General features: G+C 43.8%; 1 protein-coding gene across 5 annotated transcripts in view; it reads left to right on the top strand.

Moving 5' to 3' along the window:
- Positions 1-18,492, top strand: part of daam2 (dishevelled associated activator of morphogenesis 2) — a 391,719-nt gene that overhangs the window by 94,543 nt on the left and 278,684 nt on the right. For 2 of the 5 annotated variants that reach the window (XM_068027780.1, XM_068027792.1), the window contains exon 2: positions 9,282-9,390. The exons of 2 other annotated variants lie outside the window; for them this stretch is intronic. The gene's annotated coding sequence lies outside the window, so the exon portion shown is untranslated. Of the gene's footprint in view, positions 1-9,281; positions 9,391-9,729; positions 9,774-18,492 lie in introns of those variants that run through there. One more of the 5 variants, XM_068027783.1, reaches the window with a different exon arrangement.

Genomic DNA, 18,492 nt, shown 5'->3' with positions numbered 1-18,492 from the left:
GCCCCAGCTATTTCCTCTCTTGCTTCCCACAGTAACCTGGGATAGATCCCATCCGGACCTGGGGACTTGTCCACCTTAATGCCTTTTAGAATACCCAACACTTCCTCCCTCCTTATGCCGACTTGACCGAGAGTAATCAAACATCTGTTCCTAACCTCAACATCCTTCATGTCCCTCTCCTCGGTGAATACCGATGCAAAGTACTCATTTCGAATCTCACCCATTTTCTCTGACTCCACGCATAACTTTCCTCCTTTGTCCTTGAGTGGGCCAATCCTTTCTCTAGTTACCCTCTTGCTCCTTATATATGAATAAAAGGCTTTGGGATTTTCCTTAACCCTGTTTGCTAAAGATATTTCATGACCCCTTTTAGCCCTCTTAATTCCTCGTTTCAGATCGGTCCTACATTCCCGATATTCTTTCAAAGCTTTGTCTTTCTTCAGCCGCCTAGACCTTATGTTTGCTTCCTTTTTCCTCTTAGCTAGTCTCACAATTTCACCTGTTATCCATGGTTCCCTAATCTTGCCATTTCTACCCCTCATTTTCACAGGAACATGTCTCTCCTGCACGCTAATCAACCTCTCTTTAAAAGCCTCCCACATATCAAATGTGGATTTACCTTCAAACAGCTGCTCCCAATCTACATTCCCCAGCTCCTGCCGAATTTTGGTACAGTTGGTCTTGCCCCAATTTAGCACTCTTCCTTTAGGACCACTCTCGTCTTTGTCCATGAGTATTCTAAAACTTACGAAATTGTGATCACTATTCCCAAAGTAGTCCCCTACTGAAACATCAACCACCTGGCCCGGCTCATTCCCCAACACCAGGTCCAGTATGGCTCCTTCCCGAGTTGGACTATTTACATACTGCTCTAGAAAACCCTCCTGGATGCTCCTTACAAATTCTGCTCCATCTAGACCTCTAACACTAAGTGAATCCCAGTCAATGTTGGGAAAATTAAAATCTCCTATCACCACCGCCCTGTTGCTCCTACATCTTTCCATAATCTGTTTACATATTTGTACCTCTATCTCACGCTCGCTGTTGGGAGGCCTGTAGTACAGCCCCAACATTGTTACCGCACCCTTCCTATTTCTGAGTTCTGCCCATATTGCCTCACTGCTCGAGTCCTCCATATTGCCCTCCTTCAGCGCAGCTGTGATATCCTCTTTGACCAGTAATGCAACTCCTCCACCCCTTTTACCTTACATTTGGGGATACACAAGAAGCCGGCAAACCAAGTCTTCACTGACTTGACAATGATAATTGGAGAGTGCGAAGTAAGTGTGCTTGATTCATCTGATATTATCAAAACCCAAATGGAGCTGTTAGTCTACAGCTGATATTTCTAAAGATGTTAGCTCCATCAGTAACATTTCCTTTCAATATAACCTGGAGCATTCAGCACTGAGGGGAAGATTGCTTCTGTCTGCTTTGTGTTAGCTTGGCCAAGCTGAGTCCCATCTCTGATGGCTGAGAACCAGCAGGGATTATAAAGGGAGATATGGATAAAGAAATAAGTAGATTTCATTTAAATGGTTCTTTTTCACAACCTCAAGACACACCAAAGCGCTTTACAGTCAATAAAGTACTTTTTGAAGTTTAGTTTCGGTTCACATGTATGAAATGTGGCAGCCATTTTGCACACAGCATTTGCAGTAATGACCAGATGATCTGTTTTATTGAGGATGGTTGAGGGATAAATATTGACCAGGACACCAGGGAAAACTCCCTTGCTCTTCTTCCAATAGTGCCGTGGGATCTTTTACATTCACTTGACAGGGCAGGCAGAGCCTCGGTTTAGCGTCTCATTCGTAAGACGGCACCTTCGACAGTGTAGCACGCCCTCAGTATTGGGAGTGTCAGCCTGGATTATGTGCTCAAATCTCAGGAGTGGGACTTGACCCCAGGCCACAGTGCTGCCTTTGTTACTGGTGTTGTCATGGCACAGGTCGGGTTCAGCTCAGTACACTTGTACCTTTTATCTTACTTCCCAATCTTTGGCCCTGAGTTCTTGCCAAGAAAAGAATGGAAAACTGGGGGAAAAGGGGAGAGGTCAAATGGGGAAATCCATATATATGCTTGCACCTGGAAATGACTTGAGCTGCTAAAACACTAACATCTTTGTGACACAAGACACTAGAATAATTCTGTATGTGTGTTTGTGTGTCTATTACTCACATAAAAAAATTAGGGACTGCTTTGTATCTGTGCAGATTTGTACTGGAGCCTGCAGAGTGCGAGATCTATTCTCTTGATATCCAATCAGAGTCAGTGAGAACAAATAAAAGGATAGGAAATACAATGGAACGGGAGAGCACAACAACAAAAGAATTGAGTAAAGATAACAGTATAATAAGTCTAAATGAAATAAAACAGAATAAATAATGTGTAGAACGATCAAACTGATGCCAGCGAAGTATATCAGCGAATGAGTGCCTCCTCCTCTCCTTCCTCTTTCTTCTTCCTTCCTGGCTTTCAACTCCTCTTTCCATCCCTCATTCCTTCCTATTCCTCTCTGTGCTCCCTCCATTCCATCCCCCTCCTTCCCTTCTCTCCATAATCCCCCTCCATCCTCCCCTCTCACTATCTTCCCCTCTCTGACCTCCCCCCACTCCATCCTCCCCCCTCTCCATCCTCTCCTCTCTCCATCCTACTCCTCTCCATTCTCCCCTCTCTCCATTCTCTCCCTCTCTGTCTTCCCCCTCGTCGTTCACCCCCCTCTCCATTCACCCCGTCTCTGTCCTTCCCTCTCTCCGCCCACTCATCTCGTCCTCCCCTCTCCGTCTTCCCCTCTCTGCCCTCCCCCTCTCCATCTTCCTCCCCCTTTCCATTCTCGCCTCTCTCCATCCTCTCCTCTAGCCATTCTGCCCCCTCTCTGTCCTCCCCACTCTGTCCTCCTCCTCTCCATCCTCCCACTCTCCATCCTCCCTCCTCTCTGTTCACCCCCTCTCCGTCCTCCTCCACTCCTTCGGCCCTGAATCCCCCTCTCCATCCTTTCTCTCTCTGTCTTCTTCACCCTGTCTTTTTCCTCCTTCTCTGTCTTCCCTCCACTTCTTCTTTCACCCTATCAGTTGTGAAAAAGCATTCAATTTATCCTTAAATCTTTAACGAGTGAGTCTCCACCTTCCAGTGGATGGTGCACTGTCCCGGTCCCAGGCCTGTGCTGAGCTCACTCAACTTGGCTGAGGTGGGAAGTAGAGACATGACAGCAGGTAATAAAAACAGAAAATGCTGGAAACACTCAGAAGAGTCAGGCAGCATCTGTAGATAGAGAAACAGAGTTCATGAGTTAACTTTTCAGATTGATGACAGTATTTTGCCAGCTGAGTATTTCCAGCATTTTCTGTTTTGATTTCAGATTTCCAGCATCCCCAGTATTTTCTTTTCCACTATAGCATGTGTTGGTGTGGGTTGTGGGAGGGGACGAATCAACTGGACTTCTTGATCATTATCCAACAAACCTGCTGGAAAGCATGTGGGGTTATCAGGCAAAGATACATCAGGCCCTTCCTCCCATTTCCCCTGCTGTGATTTAGTTTTAATCACATTTGGTGAAATTAAATTGATTTGGCCTTCATTAAATCAATCCTATTGCCTTTCCATTTTTAAGACTAGTTTTAACCTCTGCACACAGACCTTGGTTTAATGCCTCATCTGAAGGACGTGCCACCCTTAAGGATGCCTGACCCATGGTTTACTAATCTGCCAACACTCACTGTCTGGACTCATAGGCCGTATGACCATATGTGAGGTAGTGGACAGTTGCTGGTGCTCACACTGCCGTACCCCAACAGGTGTCGGTACCTTCCAGAAAGGAGGGAAAGAGAAAAGTGAACTTGCCAATGGAACCTTTCCAAGCAAGGGGTGTCATCATTGAAAACTAACCTCACATCCTGACCTTTTAAAAGAGCAAGAATTCACAAATGGCAATGCGGTGAATGGTCAGGTGATCTGATGTTGGCTTTCTGGAAGAATGTTGGTTGTGACATGGGAGAACTTTCTGCACCCCTTTGAATGGGGTTGATGGTGAGCACTTTGGCGATAGTGATCACAATTCGGTTAGGTTTACCTTAGCGATGGGCAGGGACAGGTATATACCGCAGGGCAAGAATTATAGCTGGGGGAAAGGAAATTATGATGCGTTTAGGCAAGATTTAGGATGTGTAGGATGGGGAAGGAAACTGCAGGGGATGGGCACAAACGAAATGTGGAGCTTATTCAAGGAGCAGCTAATGCGTGTCCTTGATAAGTATGTACCTGTCAGGCAGGGAGGAAGTTGTCGAGCGAGGGAGCCGTGGTTTACTCAAGAAGTTGAAGCGCTTGTCAAGAGGAAGAGGGCGGCTTATGTTAGGATGAGACGTGAAGGCTCAGTTAGGGCGCTTGAGAGTTACAAGCTAGCCAGGAAGGATCTAAAGGGAGGGCTAAGAAGAGCAAGGAGAGGACACGAGAAGTCATTGGCGGATAGGATCAAAGAAAACCCTAAGGCTTTCTATAGGTATATCAGGAATAAACGAATGATAAGAGTTAGAACAGGGCCAATCAAGGATAGTAGTGGGAAGTTGTGTGCGGAATCAGAGGAGATAGGGGAAGCGTTAAATGAATATTTTTCGTCAGTATTTACAGTAGAAAAAGAAAATGTTGTCGAGGAGAATACTGAGATACAGCCTACTAGGCTAGATGGGATTGAGATTCACAAGGAGGAGGTGTTAGCAATTTTGGAAAGAGTGAAAATAGATAAGTCCCCTGGGCCAGATGGGATTTATCCTAGGATTCTCTGGGAAGCCAGGGAGGAGATTGCAGAGCCGTTGTTGTTGATCTTTAAGTCGTCATTGTCGACAGGAGTAGTGCCGGAGGACTGGAGGATAGCAAATGTTGTCCCCTTGTTCAAGAAGGGGAGTAGAGACAGCCCTGGTAATTATAGACCTGTGAGCCTTACTTCGGTTGTGGGTAAAATGTTGGAAAAGGTTATAAGAGACAGGATTTATAATCATCTTGAAAAGAATAAGTTCATTTGCGATAGTCAGCACGGTTTTGTGAAAGGTAGGTCGTGCCTCACAAACCTTATTGAGTTTTTCGAGAAGGTGACCAAACAGGTGGATGAGGGTAAAGCCGTGGATGTGGTGTATATGGATTTCAGTAAGGCATTTGATAAGGTTCCCCACGGTAGGCTATTGCAGAAAATACGGAAGTATGGGGTTGAAGGTGATTTAGAGCTTTGGATCAGAAATTGGCTAGCTGAAAGAAGACAGAGGGTGGTGGTTGATGGCAAATGTTCATCCTGGAGTTTAGTTACTAGTGGTGTACCGCAAGGTTCCGTTTTGGGGCCACTGCTGTTTGTCATTTTTATAAACGACCTGGATGAGGGTGTAGAAGGGTGGGTTAGTAAATTTGCGGATGACACGAAGGTCGGTGGAGTTGTGGATAGTGTCGAAGGATGTTGTAGGATACAGAGGGACATAGATAGGCTGCAGAGCTGGGCTGAGAGATGGCAAATGGAGTTTAATGCGGAGAAGTGTGAGGTGATTCACTTTGGAAGGAGTAACAGCAATGCAGAGTACTGGGCTAATGGGAAGATTCTTGGTAGTGTAGATGAGCAGAGAGATCTTGGTATCCAGGTAGATAAATCCCTGAAAGTTGCTACCCAGGTTAATCGGGCTGTTAAGAAGGCATATGGTGTGTTAGCTTTTATTAGTAGGGGCATCGAGTTTCGGAGCCACGAGGTCATGATGCAGCTGTACAAAACTCTGGTGAGGCCGCACCTTGAGTATTGCGTGCAGTTCTGGTCACCACATTATAGGAAGGATGTGGAAGCTTTGGAAAGGGTGCAGAGGAGATTTACTAGGATGTTGCCTGGTATGGAAGGAAGGTCTTACGAGGAAAGGCTGAGGGACTTGGGGTTGTTTTCGTTAGAGAGAAGGAGGAGGAGAGGTGACTTAATAGAGACATACAAGATAATCAGAGGGTTAGATAGGGTGGATAGTGAGAGTCTTTTTCCTCGGATGATGATGGCAAACACGAGGGAACATAGCTTTAAGTTGAGGGGTGAAAGGTATAGGACAGATGTCAGAGGTAGTTTCTTTACTCAGAGAGTAGTAGGGGCGTGGAACGCCCTGCCTGCAACAGCAGTAGACTCGCCAACTTTAAGGGCATTTAAGTGGTCATTGGATAGACATATGGATGTAAATGGAATAGTGTAGGTCAGATGATCGGCGCAACATCGAGGGCCGAAGGGCCTGTACTGCGCTGTAATATTCTAATTCTAATTCTAAAGGTCAGGGTGTTTTGCAGAACAGCAACCTATCAAGGGTTTCAGTTAATATGGGCTTGATTGGCTGAGCTGCCTTCTCTTGTTGGGGGTTTATATTTATATAGAGCAATATGCACGTATGTGATGCTGCTTTAACATCTCACACTGAAGAGTGCTTGCAGAGTCTCATCGACAGGTTTGCGTCTGCCTGCAACGAATTTGGCCTAACCATCAGCCTCAAGAAAATGAACATCATGGGGCAGGACGTCAGAAATGCTCCATCCATCAATATTGGCGACCACGCTCTGGAAGTGGTTCAAGAGTTCACCTACCTAGGCTCAACTATCACCAGTAACCTGTCTCTAGATGCAGAAATCAACAAGCGCATGGGAAAGGCTTCCACTGCTATGTCCAGACTGGCCAAGAGAGTGTGGGAAAATGGCGCACTGACATGGAACACAAATGTCCGAGTGTATCAGGCCTGTGTCCTCAGTACCTTGCTCTAGGGCAGCGAGGCCTGGACAATGTATGTCAGCCAAGTGCGACGTCTCAATTCATTCCATCTTCGCTGCCTCCGGAGAATACTTGGCATCAGGTGGCAGGACCCTATCTCCAACACAGAAGTCCTCGAGGCGGCCAACATCCCCAGCTTATACACGCTACTGAGTCAGCGGCGCTTGAGATGGCTTAGCCATGTGAGCCGCATGGAAGATGGCAGGATCCCCAAAGACACATTGTACAGCGAGCTCGCCACTGGTATCAGACCCTCCGGCCGTCCATGTCTCCGCTTTAAAGACGTCTGCAAACGCGACATGAAATCCTGTGACATTGATCACAAGTCGTGGGAGTCAGTTGCCAGCGTTCGCCAGAGCTGGCGGGCAGCCATAAAGATGGGGCTAAAGTGTGGCGAGTCGAAGAGACTTAGTAGTTGGCAGGAAAAAAGACAGAGGCGCAAGGGGAGAGCCAACTGTGTAACAGCCCCGACAAACAAATTTCTCTGCAGCACCTGTGGAAGAGCCTGTCACTCCAGAATTGGCCTTTATAGCCACTCCAGGCGCTGCTTCACAAACCACTGACCACCTCCAGGCGCTTACCCATTGTCTCTCGAGATAAGGAGGCCAAAGAAGAAGATGCACGTATGTGATACCACATATAGCAGTGATCATTTACATTCTGGAATGGAGATATACTCTTGCTGCTTCATCCTCAGGTCAAACACATTCATTCAAAGGAAATAAGATTTAAAAAGCGTGAGCAAGATTATGTGCTTTCCCAAGGATGCACATTAAAGTGAATGTTCGTGATCAGTGTACCAGTAAAGTCAAAGCCAGGGGCTGGCCTTAGCTTACCTCCTGATGGGTTGCTGTATAGACCTCTGTACTGTATAAGGATTAAGGTTTGTTTAACCACCAGACAGGAAGCATGTGCTGAAGGTTTTCTCGTGCCTTCATGTGATTTATTCTCTCCCTAAGAGGCAACTCATTGATCCATGATGCTGACACTGCCTTGTAATATTGGCGGATAAATTGCTGAGAGATTTTCCTATGCTTTATCAGCAGTGACATGCTCTAGTTTGTAACTTTCCCTGGATTATATAGTTCCAGCAAAAAGGCAGATGGCAGTGACATGAGATATGTAAAAGGATTGCTTGGTCTCCCCAAATTTCTCTTTTCCACTCCTGTTGTCGTTGACTTCCTACTTGAAAACAGTTCCCCATTACTAATTTGTTAGTCTTCATTGTTAGAGTCCATCACAGAAAACATTGCAGCTGAGCCTTACCTCTTCTCAGCAAACAACCACTCGCAGACACTTTCCAAACTAGAATCATAGTATAAACCTTTTTATGCAGTGAGTGGTTAGGGTTTAGGATACCCTGCCTGATGGGGTGGCGGGAACAGATTCTATAGTACCTTTCAAAAGGGAGTTGAATACATATTTGAAAGAGAAAAAGTTGCCGGGATATGGGAAAGAGGGAGGAGTGGGACTAACTGAAAGAGCCGTTGCAGAATCGAAGGGCCGAATGGCCTCCTGTACTGTACTAATCTATGCTTCTGTAAAAAGGTTACAGCGCGGAAGTAAGCCAATTGACCCATGGTGCCTGTGTACCTTTTTTAGAAAACAACTTCCCTTTCTGGTGGCAACCTGCAGCAGTCCTTTAAGGACTGCTGGTTGGGCTGCATGTAGACCTGGGATTCCTGAATGCTGCCAGAGCCTTGCCAATTTCAGGTGTTAGGCCCTCTTGTATGAATATGCAAAGAGTTTGAAGCATGTTTCAGGCTTGGATCCTGAACATGTTTTCTGCCTTTACCAATAAGGTGGGCAGCGCACTTCCACTGCGTAATGGGCATGTGCACTCTGACCATCATTTTAGATGCTTAAATGCCTGTTGTACCGTTATAAAGCAGGCGTTATTCACCGATTTCTAGGCCTTTAACTTTGAGACGTCACAATGGCATGTTTTGTTTAATTAACAATACTGTAAGCAGACCCTGTGATATACTTGAGCCACCCAGCACCAGGCCTTGAAGAAGCAGCTTTACTGACACATGCTCTATATCTTACATCGTATTATATTTCCACGCAGCAGTTTAACTGTTAGCGCATGGGTCGCTGATGGGGGTGGCCTGCTAATTTATTGTGCTGAGGTTGGTCCTGTTTATTGGCATGATGTGAGATTTATGCTGACATACCCACACAATTAGTCGTGGCTCATTATCGCATTTTTTTGTTGTTCCTTTCTTTCTCGCTCTTTTAATCTCTGACCGTGACGGAGAGAGAGAGAGAATTCTCATTGAAAGGCAGTGACAGTAGCATTAATACAGATTAATACCCAGCTGACCTGACTACAGAGGAGGAGAGTGGGCTGGGGGTGGAGGGTTGGTGGTTGGGAATGGTATACAGTGCCAGGCTATGACTACAGCTCCCTTATGGATCACTGTTGGCAGCAAAGGCAAGTCCTGCAGCTTTCAGTAAACTCAGATTAATGGCTCTCAAACTCTTTGATGATTTTCTCTCATTTTTTTCCCCTAAGATTGCGTCAGCTCTGGCTGATGAGAACACTCGGAGTCTGTGCTGAAAGTCTAAAGCTCGTGAGTGGCTCTCAGGCTCTGTTGCTGCTGCTCTGGCTGATAACCTCCAAGGTAAGGGGAGACAAAATAACCTTGCACACAAAGAAAAGTAAGGCACGACCGGCCGAATCTTTTCCTCTTCCTCCCCCTGCCCCACCCAACTTCCTCGTTATACCTGAAGAAGACCTAGTTCAAGCTTCTGAAGACCTGTGCTGTCTTATTTATCTGGTGTTGGCACTCGAGGGCTGTGGGATCATGCTATGTCCATGCCGGGAAGGAGAGTGACCCTGAAGGAGGATTAAAGAATCAGCAACATTGGGGAATCTGAAATTTTAAAACAATATATAAACAGAAAGTACTAGAAATGCACAGTGTCTGAATAGGGAACAGGTGGGTTCGTGATTCAAGTGGAACTCTTTGTAAGAATGGAGTAATTGTGTGAGGACAGGAGACAGGTATGTTGTGGCTTTTTTGTTGAATAGTGAGCGTTTCTCATTTTAAATTATTCCCCCACTCTGCCCAGCCTCTCCCCACCCCCACACACACTGTCATAGCTGGAAGACTGCAACAAAGATCATGGCTCAGATTATTTCAATATAGGGAGTGCTGTGTTTCTGTCAGACCGTCTTCACCTCAGTTTGATTCCTTCCCCCCACGGTCCAACCCACCTGTGGCTGGTAGTTCTGACTGTTCATCAAGCTTGGAACACCCTGCTAATAGTTTAATGTTATTTAGCCTGAACTATATATTTTGCCATATAGCACTTCTCAGTAAATTAGACCTGGTCTTACCTTCACTTTGGAGTCATGATGACAGACACTTCCATTTTTTCTTTCAGAGATACAGCACTGAAACAGGCCCTTCGGCCCACCGAGTCTGTGCCGACCAACAGCCACCCATTTATACTAACCCTACAGTAATCCCATATTCCCTACCACCTACCTACACTAGGGGCAATTTACAACGGCCAATTTACCTATCAACCTGCAAGTCTTTGGCTGTGGGAGGAAACCGGAGCACTCGGCGAAAACCCACGCAGTCACAGGGAGAACTTGTAAACTCCACACAGGCAGTACCCAGAATTGAACCCGGGTCCCTGGAGCTGTGAGGCTGCGGTGCTAACCGCTGCGCCACCCATCATTCAGCTTTTACCATTTTTAGTCCATCTTTCATTCAACAGATACCCCAATGGAGTCGTTGAGATGAATATAATAGATGGGTTTGAGAGGAGGTTCTATCAGCACTTGAACAAGAAGGGAATCGAAGGATATGTTGATGGGGTTAGATGAAGAAGGTGGAGGCTCATGCAGAACATAAACAAAGGCATGGACCTGTTGGACTGAATGGTCTGTGTCTGTGCTCTAAATACGTTCTAATACTTGGTAATATCTCATCAATCTCTCTTTTTTTTGAGACCTTAGAGGCCTTCTCTTGATTCTAGATTCTTTCCTTCTCAACTTGGTGCCCTTTGTGGATTTATCTAAGGGGAAGAGGAGGGAGAGAGGGAACTGCAAATCCGGTAACAGCATGGACCCCTTGGGAAATTCACTCAATATCTCCTCTCTAGTCTGACCTATTACGCTTATTACTACTGTCTGCCTCCTTTATTTCAGCTAATTACTATTCCACATCTGCGCCTTACCCATGGTACCTTCTCCCTTGCTTAGTCAAGGTTGTGTGGCCACCCAATGTAAGACTGAATAGTCACAATGGGGCATGAGGTATCACCCAGGAAGGATGTCTCACTTTGATTTTACCCTGCTCCTTCCCCTTTCCGACAGCAGAGTAATATTACAGACTCCAATCATTGTCTCCAATCTACTCTCAGATTGGGTATTGAGTGTTGTATGTTGCATTAGTACTAGAAAGAAGGAAAGAACTTTCATTTATATAGCACCTTTAATGACTTCAAGATGTCCAAAAGTGCTGTACAGCCAATGAAGTACTTTTTGAAGCATAGTCACTGTTGTAATGTAGGGACACTTGAAAGCCAATTTGCACACATCAAGCTCCCACAAACAGCAATCTGATAATGATCAGATAATCTGTTTTAATGATGTTGGTTGAGGGATAAATATTGGCCAGGACACACCAGGGAGAACTCCCTGGCTCTTCTTCGAATAGTGCCACAGGATCTTTAACATTCAGCTGAGAGGATAGATGGGATCTTGGTTTAACGTCCCATCTCTCAATACTGCACTCGAACATCAGCCTGAATTATGCTCTCACTCAGTATCTGTAGGCCAGGGATTTTACATGAGGCAAATTGACCTGGAACTCTCCCACAATTTTAACCCTTCCTCTTTGGGAATTCATTTCTTTCCAAAGGAAGAGAGTTAAGTTTACATCATTGCTGTGTGTGTCATGTTTATTCAGTTGTGTAAGAACATCCAGAGTCTCTCAAACCCATGCGGAACTCCAACAGAAGATGTCCATTTTAGGAACAGAATCTCCACTGTAACCTGTCCATAGGGTAACTACCTGCACTAGATGAAAGCAGTGTCCACCTCCTCCCAGTTTGGCCGATTCCATCGAAGCCCCCCCTCCACCCCATTCAAATTACCTGCTGGATGGTGGTGGATGAGCACACAGAATTTTTGGTACTGTAGTAGACTTTTAACCGGACCAGCCACATAAATGCCATGGCATCTAGAGCAGGCTACTCGGCCGGGTATTCTGCAGTAAGTGGCTCACCCCCTAACTCCCTAGCTACGAACGAGTTGCTGAGTGCCACCATACATATTAAAGATATTTTAATAATCCTTTATTATACAATATTAGATTATAAAAGACATTCCAGGTCAGTGTACTGGGTAGAATCCAAAAGAAAGAAACTTTGGGATTTTAAGCTGTTGGTATACGAACCACAAAACTTCCTCAGATCATTACTAAGAACTTACAAGACTGAACGGATGGGGAAGGAATTGAAGAATATTCCCAGCTGAAGGAACTACGTGAGGCATCTTGTATTGTACAGCAGTCAAAGCTGCCCTTTGATCCTCGCATCCTGTATTTGTCTCTGGTGCCTTGGCCTATCAGCTTGGCCAACTCTATCAGTCCCCTTTATTAATGCCTCTGCAGGGCTGAGTTTTCTGGCAGTTTCTCTCTTTTGTTTTAATTAATACAGCAAAAATCTGCCTGTGGTTTCACAATCACAAATCCAAAAGGCTAAGGGTGAATGTTTAGGAGCATAAAAATACACTGGATTTGTCAGTGGATTGTACAATGAGTTTCGGGTCGGAGCTGAGGTGTTGGGGGAAATGCTTGCTGGCTCTCAGATTCACTGCCACTCTTTAAACTGAGTTGCAGTATTTCTGGAAGAGCTTTTGCATGTAGTGAGTTGCTTGGTGTTCAATGTATTAAGGAGGGAGTTTTTCCATCTAAAGCTTTTTAAACAGGCAGTCTCACCAATATTATATCTTTAAAAGAGGCAAGGGTAGAATTTGGTATGTGTCGGCCTGTTACTGATGTGTTAAATGGGCACAAAACATACCACTTTAGTAGTGGGATTTCCTGTGTCTAATCATGTGCAGGCATTGGTCCTGCCACTTAATTATTGTCTTAGGTGTCCCAGGCAGATGCCTAAAACAGGCATTTAGGCCCTTTAAATATGTAAATTAGGGGTTTAACGCCCCTGTTGAGGGATACCAAAAAAATGCAATGCCTATGAGCTGGACAGGCGTCGGGCAACATTTGTCCTTTTACCTCTACAAATATTTCTTGGTATGAGTCTCGAACAATTGCTGGCCTACGTAGTGACTGAAGCTCCTGTCTGTCCTGACCTCGACACACCTAGTAAACTGGTCAGCAGAACAATCCCACTCGTGGAGGGCCAGTCTATTGAGACAAGGCTTGTTTCGTGCGAGAGTGGGTGTTGGAATTGAGGGTATGTTTGCTAAATTTGCTGATTACAACTTACTTTTCTACTTATTTTGTGTCAAGAGGACATAAGGAGGCCACAAAGGGTTATAGATAGGTTAAGTGAGTGGGAAAAGATCTGGCAAATGGAGTATAATGTGGGAAAATGTGAAATTATCCATTTTGTCAGGAAGAATAAAAAAGAAGCATATTATCTTAATGGTGAGAGATTGCAGAGCTCTGAGATGCAGAGGGATCTGGGTGTCCTAGCGTATGAATCGCAAAAGGTTAGTATGCAGGTACAGCAAGTAATTAGGAAAGCTAATAGAATGTTATCGTTTATCGTGAGGGGAATTACGGGGAGGCGATGGCGTAGTGGTATTGTCACTGGACTAGTAACCCAAAGACCCAGGGTATTGCTCTGGGCACATGGGTTCAAATCCCACCACAACCGAAGGTGGAGTTTGAATTCAATTAATAAATCTGGAATTAAAAAAGCTGGTCTAATGATGGCCATGAAACCATTGTTGATTGTTGTAAAAATCCAACTGGTTCACTAATATCCTTTAGGGAAGGAAATCTGCTGTCCTTACCTGGTCTGGCCTACATGTGACTCCAGACCCACAGCAATGTGGTTGACTCTTACATGCCCTCTGAAATGGCCTAGCAAGCTGCTCAGTTAGGGCAATTGGGGATGGGCAATAAATGCTGGCCCAGCCAGCGACGCCCATATCCCATGAATGAATAAAAAAAAATTTGAATACAAAAGTAGGGAGGTTATTCTTCAGTTATAGAGGGCATTGGTGAGATCACATCTGGAGTATTGTGTACAATATTGGTCTTATTGAAGGAAGGATGTAAAATGATGACATAATCTAGGCTGGCACAGTTACAGTACTTACCCTGTCTATACTGACACCCAGAGAGTGGTGAGCCTGTGGAATTTGCTACCATAGAAAGCAGTTGAGGCCAAAACATTGTATGTTTTCAAGAAGGAGTTAGATATAGCTCTTGGGTCTAAAGGGATCAAAAGATATGGGGGGAAAGCGGGAACAGGCTACTGAGTTGGATGATCAGCCATAATCAGAATGAATGGTGGAGCAGTCTCGAAGGGCTGAATGGTCTACTCCTGCTCCTATTTTCTAAGTCTATGTTTCTTGTGGGGGAATCTAGTACTAGGGGTCACTGTTTAAAAATAAGGGGTCGTCTATTTAAGACAGATGAAGAGAAATATTTTCCCTCAGAGGGTCGTGAGTCTTTGGAACTCTCTTCCTTAAAAGGCCGTGGAAGCAGAGTCTTTAAATATTTTTAAGGCAGAGGTAGATAGATTCTTGATAAGCAAGGGGTGAAAGGTTATTGGGGGTAGGCAGGAACGTGGAGTCGAGGTTACAGTCCGATCAGCCATGGTCTTATTGAATGGCAGAGCAGGCTTGTGGGGCTGAGTGGCCTACTCCGGCTCCTAGTTCATATGCTCGTATGTCCACAGGGTTACATCTCTGATAATGTACACTCCCTTATACTGCACTAGCATAGCATATGCTCTTAATACTGTAATAGAGTGCTAACCGAGATTATGTACTCTGTATGATAGTATCGTTCCAGGGTAGATAATGTTCTTTGTACTGTAATGGGCGGTTATCCTCATACAATAATAATGCCACACTACATTCTGCTGTCAGTACTGTAAAAAAGTGCCAGAATAGACAGGGTAAGTACTGTAACTGTGACAGCCTCGATTATGTCCTCAGTATTGTCATACTGTGCTAGTCTTGATGCACCCTCTGTACTGTAGCAGTGCCAGTCTGGATATACCTTGAGTATTGTAATAGAGTACCAGTCCAGTTAAACCCTCAGTACTATAATAGGCTCCAATATCAGTGTCCTCTCTCAGGTCAACAACCCCAGTATCGAGACACTGGTCATGACTAGTCAGTTAGGCTGGGCGGGCCACAACGTCCACATGCCACCATTATAATACTGAGGGTATAACTAGACTAGCACTCCATTATAATACTGAGGGTATAACTAGACTAGTACTCCATTATAATACTGAGGGTATTACTGTACTGGTCCTCCATTATAATACTGAGGGTATAACTAGACTAGCACTCCATTATAATACTGAGGGTATTACTGTACTGGTCCTCCATTATAATACTGAGGGTATAACTAGACTAGCACTCCATCATAATACTGAGGGTATTACTGTACCGGCACTCCATTATAATACTGAGGGTATAACTAGACTAGCACTCCATTATAATACTGAGGATATTACTGTACTGGCACTCCATTATAATACTGAGGGTATAACTAGACTAGCACTCCATTATAATACTGAGGATATTACCGTACTGGCACTCCATTATAATACTGAGGGTATAACTAGACCAGCACTCCATTATAATACTGAGGATGTTACTGTACTGGCACTCCATTATAATACTGAGGGTATAACTAGACTAGCACTCCATCATAATACTGAGGGTATTACTGTACCGGCACTCCATTATAATACTGAGGGTATTACTGTACTGGCACTCCATTATAATACTGAGGGTATAACTAGACTAGCACTCCATTATAATACTGAGGGTATTACCGTACTGGCACTCCATTATAATACTGAGGGTATAACTAGACTAGCACTCCATTATAATACTGAGGGTATTACCGTACTGGCACTCCATTATAATACTGAGGGTATAACTAGACCAGCACTCCATTATAATACTGAGGGTATTACCGTACTGGCACTCCATTATAATACTGAGGGTATAACTAGACTAGCACTCCATTATAATCTGAGGGTATTACCGTACTGGCACTCCATTATAATACTGAGGGTATAACTAGACTAGCACTCCATTATAATACTGAGGATATTACTGTACTGGCACTCCATTAAAATACTGAGGGTATAACTAGACTAGCACTCCATTATAATACTGAGGGTATAACTAGACTAGCACTCCATTATAATACTGAGGATATTACTGTACTGGCACTCCATTATAATACTGAGGGTATAACTAGACTAGCACTCCATTATAATACTGAGGGTATAACTAGACTAGCACTCCATTATAATACTGAGGGTATAACTAGACTAGCACTCCATTATAATACTGAGGGTATAACTAGACTAGCACTCCATTATAATACTGAGGATATTACTGTACTGGCACTCCATTATAATACTGAGGGTATAACTAGACTAGCACTCCATTATAATACTGAGGGTATAACTAGACTAGCACTCCATTATAATACTGAGGGTATTACTGTACTGGCACTCCATTATAATACTGAGGATATTACTGTACTGGCACTCCATTAAAATACTGAGGGTATAACTAGACAAGCACTCCATTATAATACTGAGGGTATAACTAGACTAGCACTCCATTATAATACTGAGGGTATTACTGTACTGGCACTCCATTATAATACTGAGGGTATAACCAGACTAGCACTCCATTATAATACTGAGGATATTACTGTACTGGCACTCCATTATAATACTGAGGGTATAACTAGACTAGCACTCCATCATAATACTGAGGGTATTACTGTACCGGCACTCCATTATAATACTGAGGGTATAACTAGACTAGCAGTCCATCATAATACTGAGGGTATTACTGTACCGGCACTCCATTATGATACTGAGGGTATAACTAGACTAGCACTCCATTATAATACTGAGGATATTACTGTACTGGCACTCCATTATAATACTGAGGGTATAACTAGACTAGCACTCCATTATAATACTGAGGGTATTACTGTACTGGCGCTCCATTATAATACTGAGGGTATAACTAGACCAGCACTCCATTATAATACTGAGGATATTACTGTACTGGCACTCCATTATAATACTGAGGATATTACTGCACTGGCACTCCATTATAATACTGAGGGTATAACTAGACTAGCACTCCATTATAATACTGAGGGTATAACTAGACTAGTACTCCATTATAATACTGAGGATGTTACTGTACCGGCACTCCATTATAATACTGAGGGTATAACTAGACTAGCACTCCATTATAATACTGAGGGTATTACTGTACTGGCACTCCATTATAATACTGAGGGTATAACTAGACTAGCACTCCATTATAATACTGAGGGTATTACTGTACTGGCACTCCATTATAATACTGAGGGTATAACTAGACTAGCACTCCATTATAATACTGAGGATATTACTGTACCGGCACTCCATTATAATACTGAGGGTATAACTAGACTAGCACTCCATTATAATACTGAGGGTATAACTAGACTAGCACTCCATTATAATACTGAGGATGTTACTGTACTGGCACTCCATTATAATACTGAGGGTATAACTAGACTAGCACTCCATTATAATACTGAGGATGTTACTGTACCGGCACTCCATTATAATACTGAGGGTATAACTAGACTAGCACTCCATTATAATACTGAGGGTATAACTAGACTAGCACTCCATTATAATACTGAGGGTATAACTAGACTAGCACTCCATTATAATACTGAGGATATTACTGTACTGGCACTCCATTATAATACTGAGGGTATAACTAGACTAGCACTCCATTATAATACTGAGGATGTTACTGTACCGGCATTCCATTATAATACTGAGGGTATAACTAGACTAGCACTCCATTATAATACTGAGGGTATAACTAGACTAGCACTCCATTATAATACTGAGGGTATTACTGTACTGGCACTCCATTATAATACTGAGGGTATAACTAGACTAGCACTCCATTATAATACTGAGGATATTACTGTACCGGCACTCCATTATAATACTGAGGGTATAACTAGACTAGCACTCCATTATAATACTGAGGATATTACTGTACCGGCACTCCATTATAATACTGAGGATATTACAGTACCGGCACTCCATTATAATACTGAGGGTATTACTGTACTGGCACTCCATTATAATACTGAGGGTATAACTAGACTAGCACTCCATTATAATACTGAGGATATTACTGTACCGGCACTCCATTATAATACTGAGGATATTACAGTACCGGCACTCCATTATAATACTGAGGGTATTACTGTACTGGCACTCCATTATAATACTGAGGGTATAACTAGACTAGCACTCCATTATAATACTGAGGGTATAACTAGACTAGCACTCCATTATAATACTGAGGATATTACTGTACCGGCACTCCATTATAATACTGAGGATATTACAGTACCGGCACTCCATTATAATACTGAGGATATTACAGTACCGGCACTCCATTATAATACTGAGGATATTACTGTACCGGCACTCCA

This window comes from Heterodontus francisci, chromosome 3 (assembly GCF_036365525.1).
Source record: "Heterodontus francisci isolate sHetFra1 chromosome 3, sHetFra1.hap1, whole genome shotgun sequence".
Lineage (NCBI taxonomy): Eukaryota > Metazoa > Chordata > Chondrichthyes > Heterodontiformes > Heterodontidae > Heterodontus > Heterodontus francisci.
Note: the sequence above shows the minus strand (reverse complement) of the source record. Positions and strands in the feature narration are given on the sequence as shown.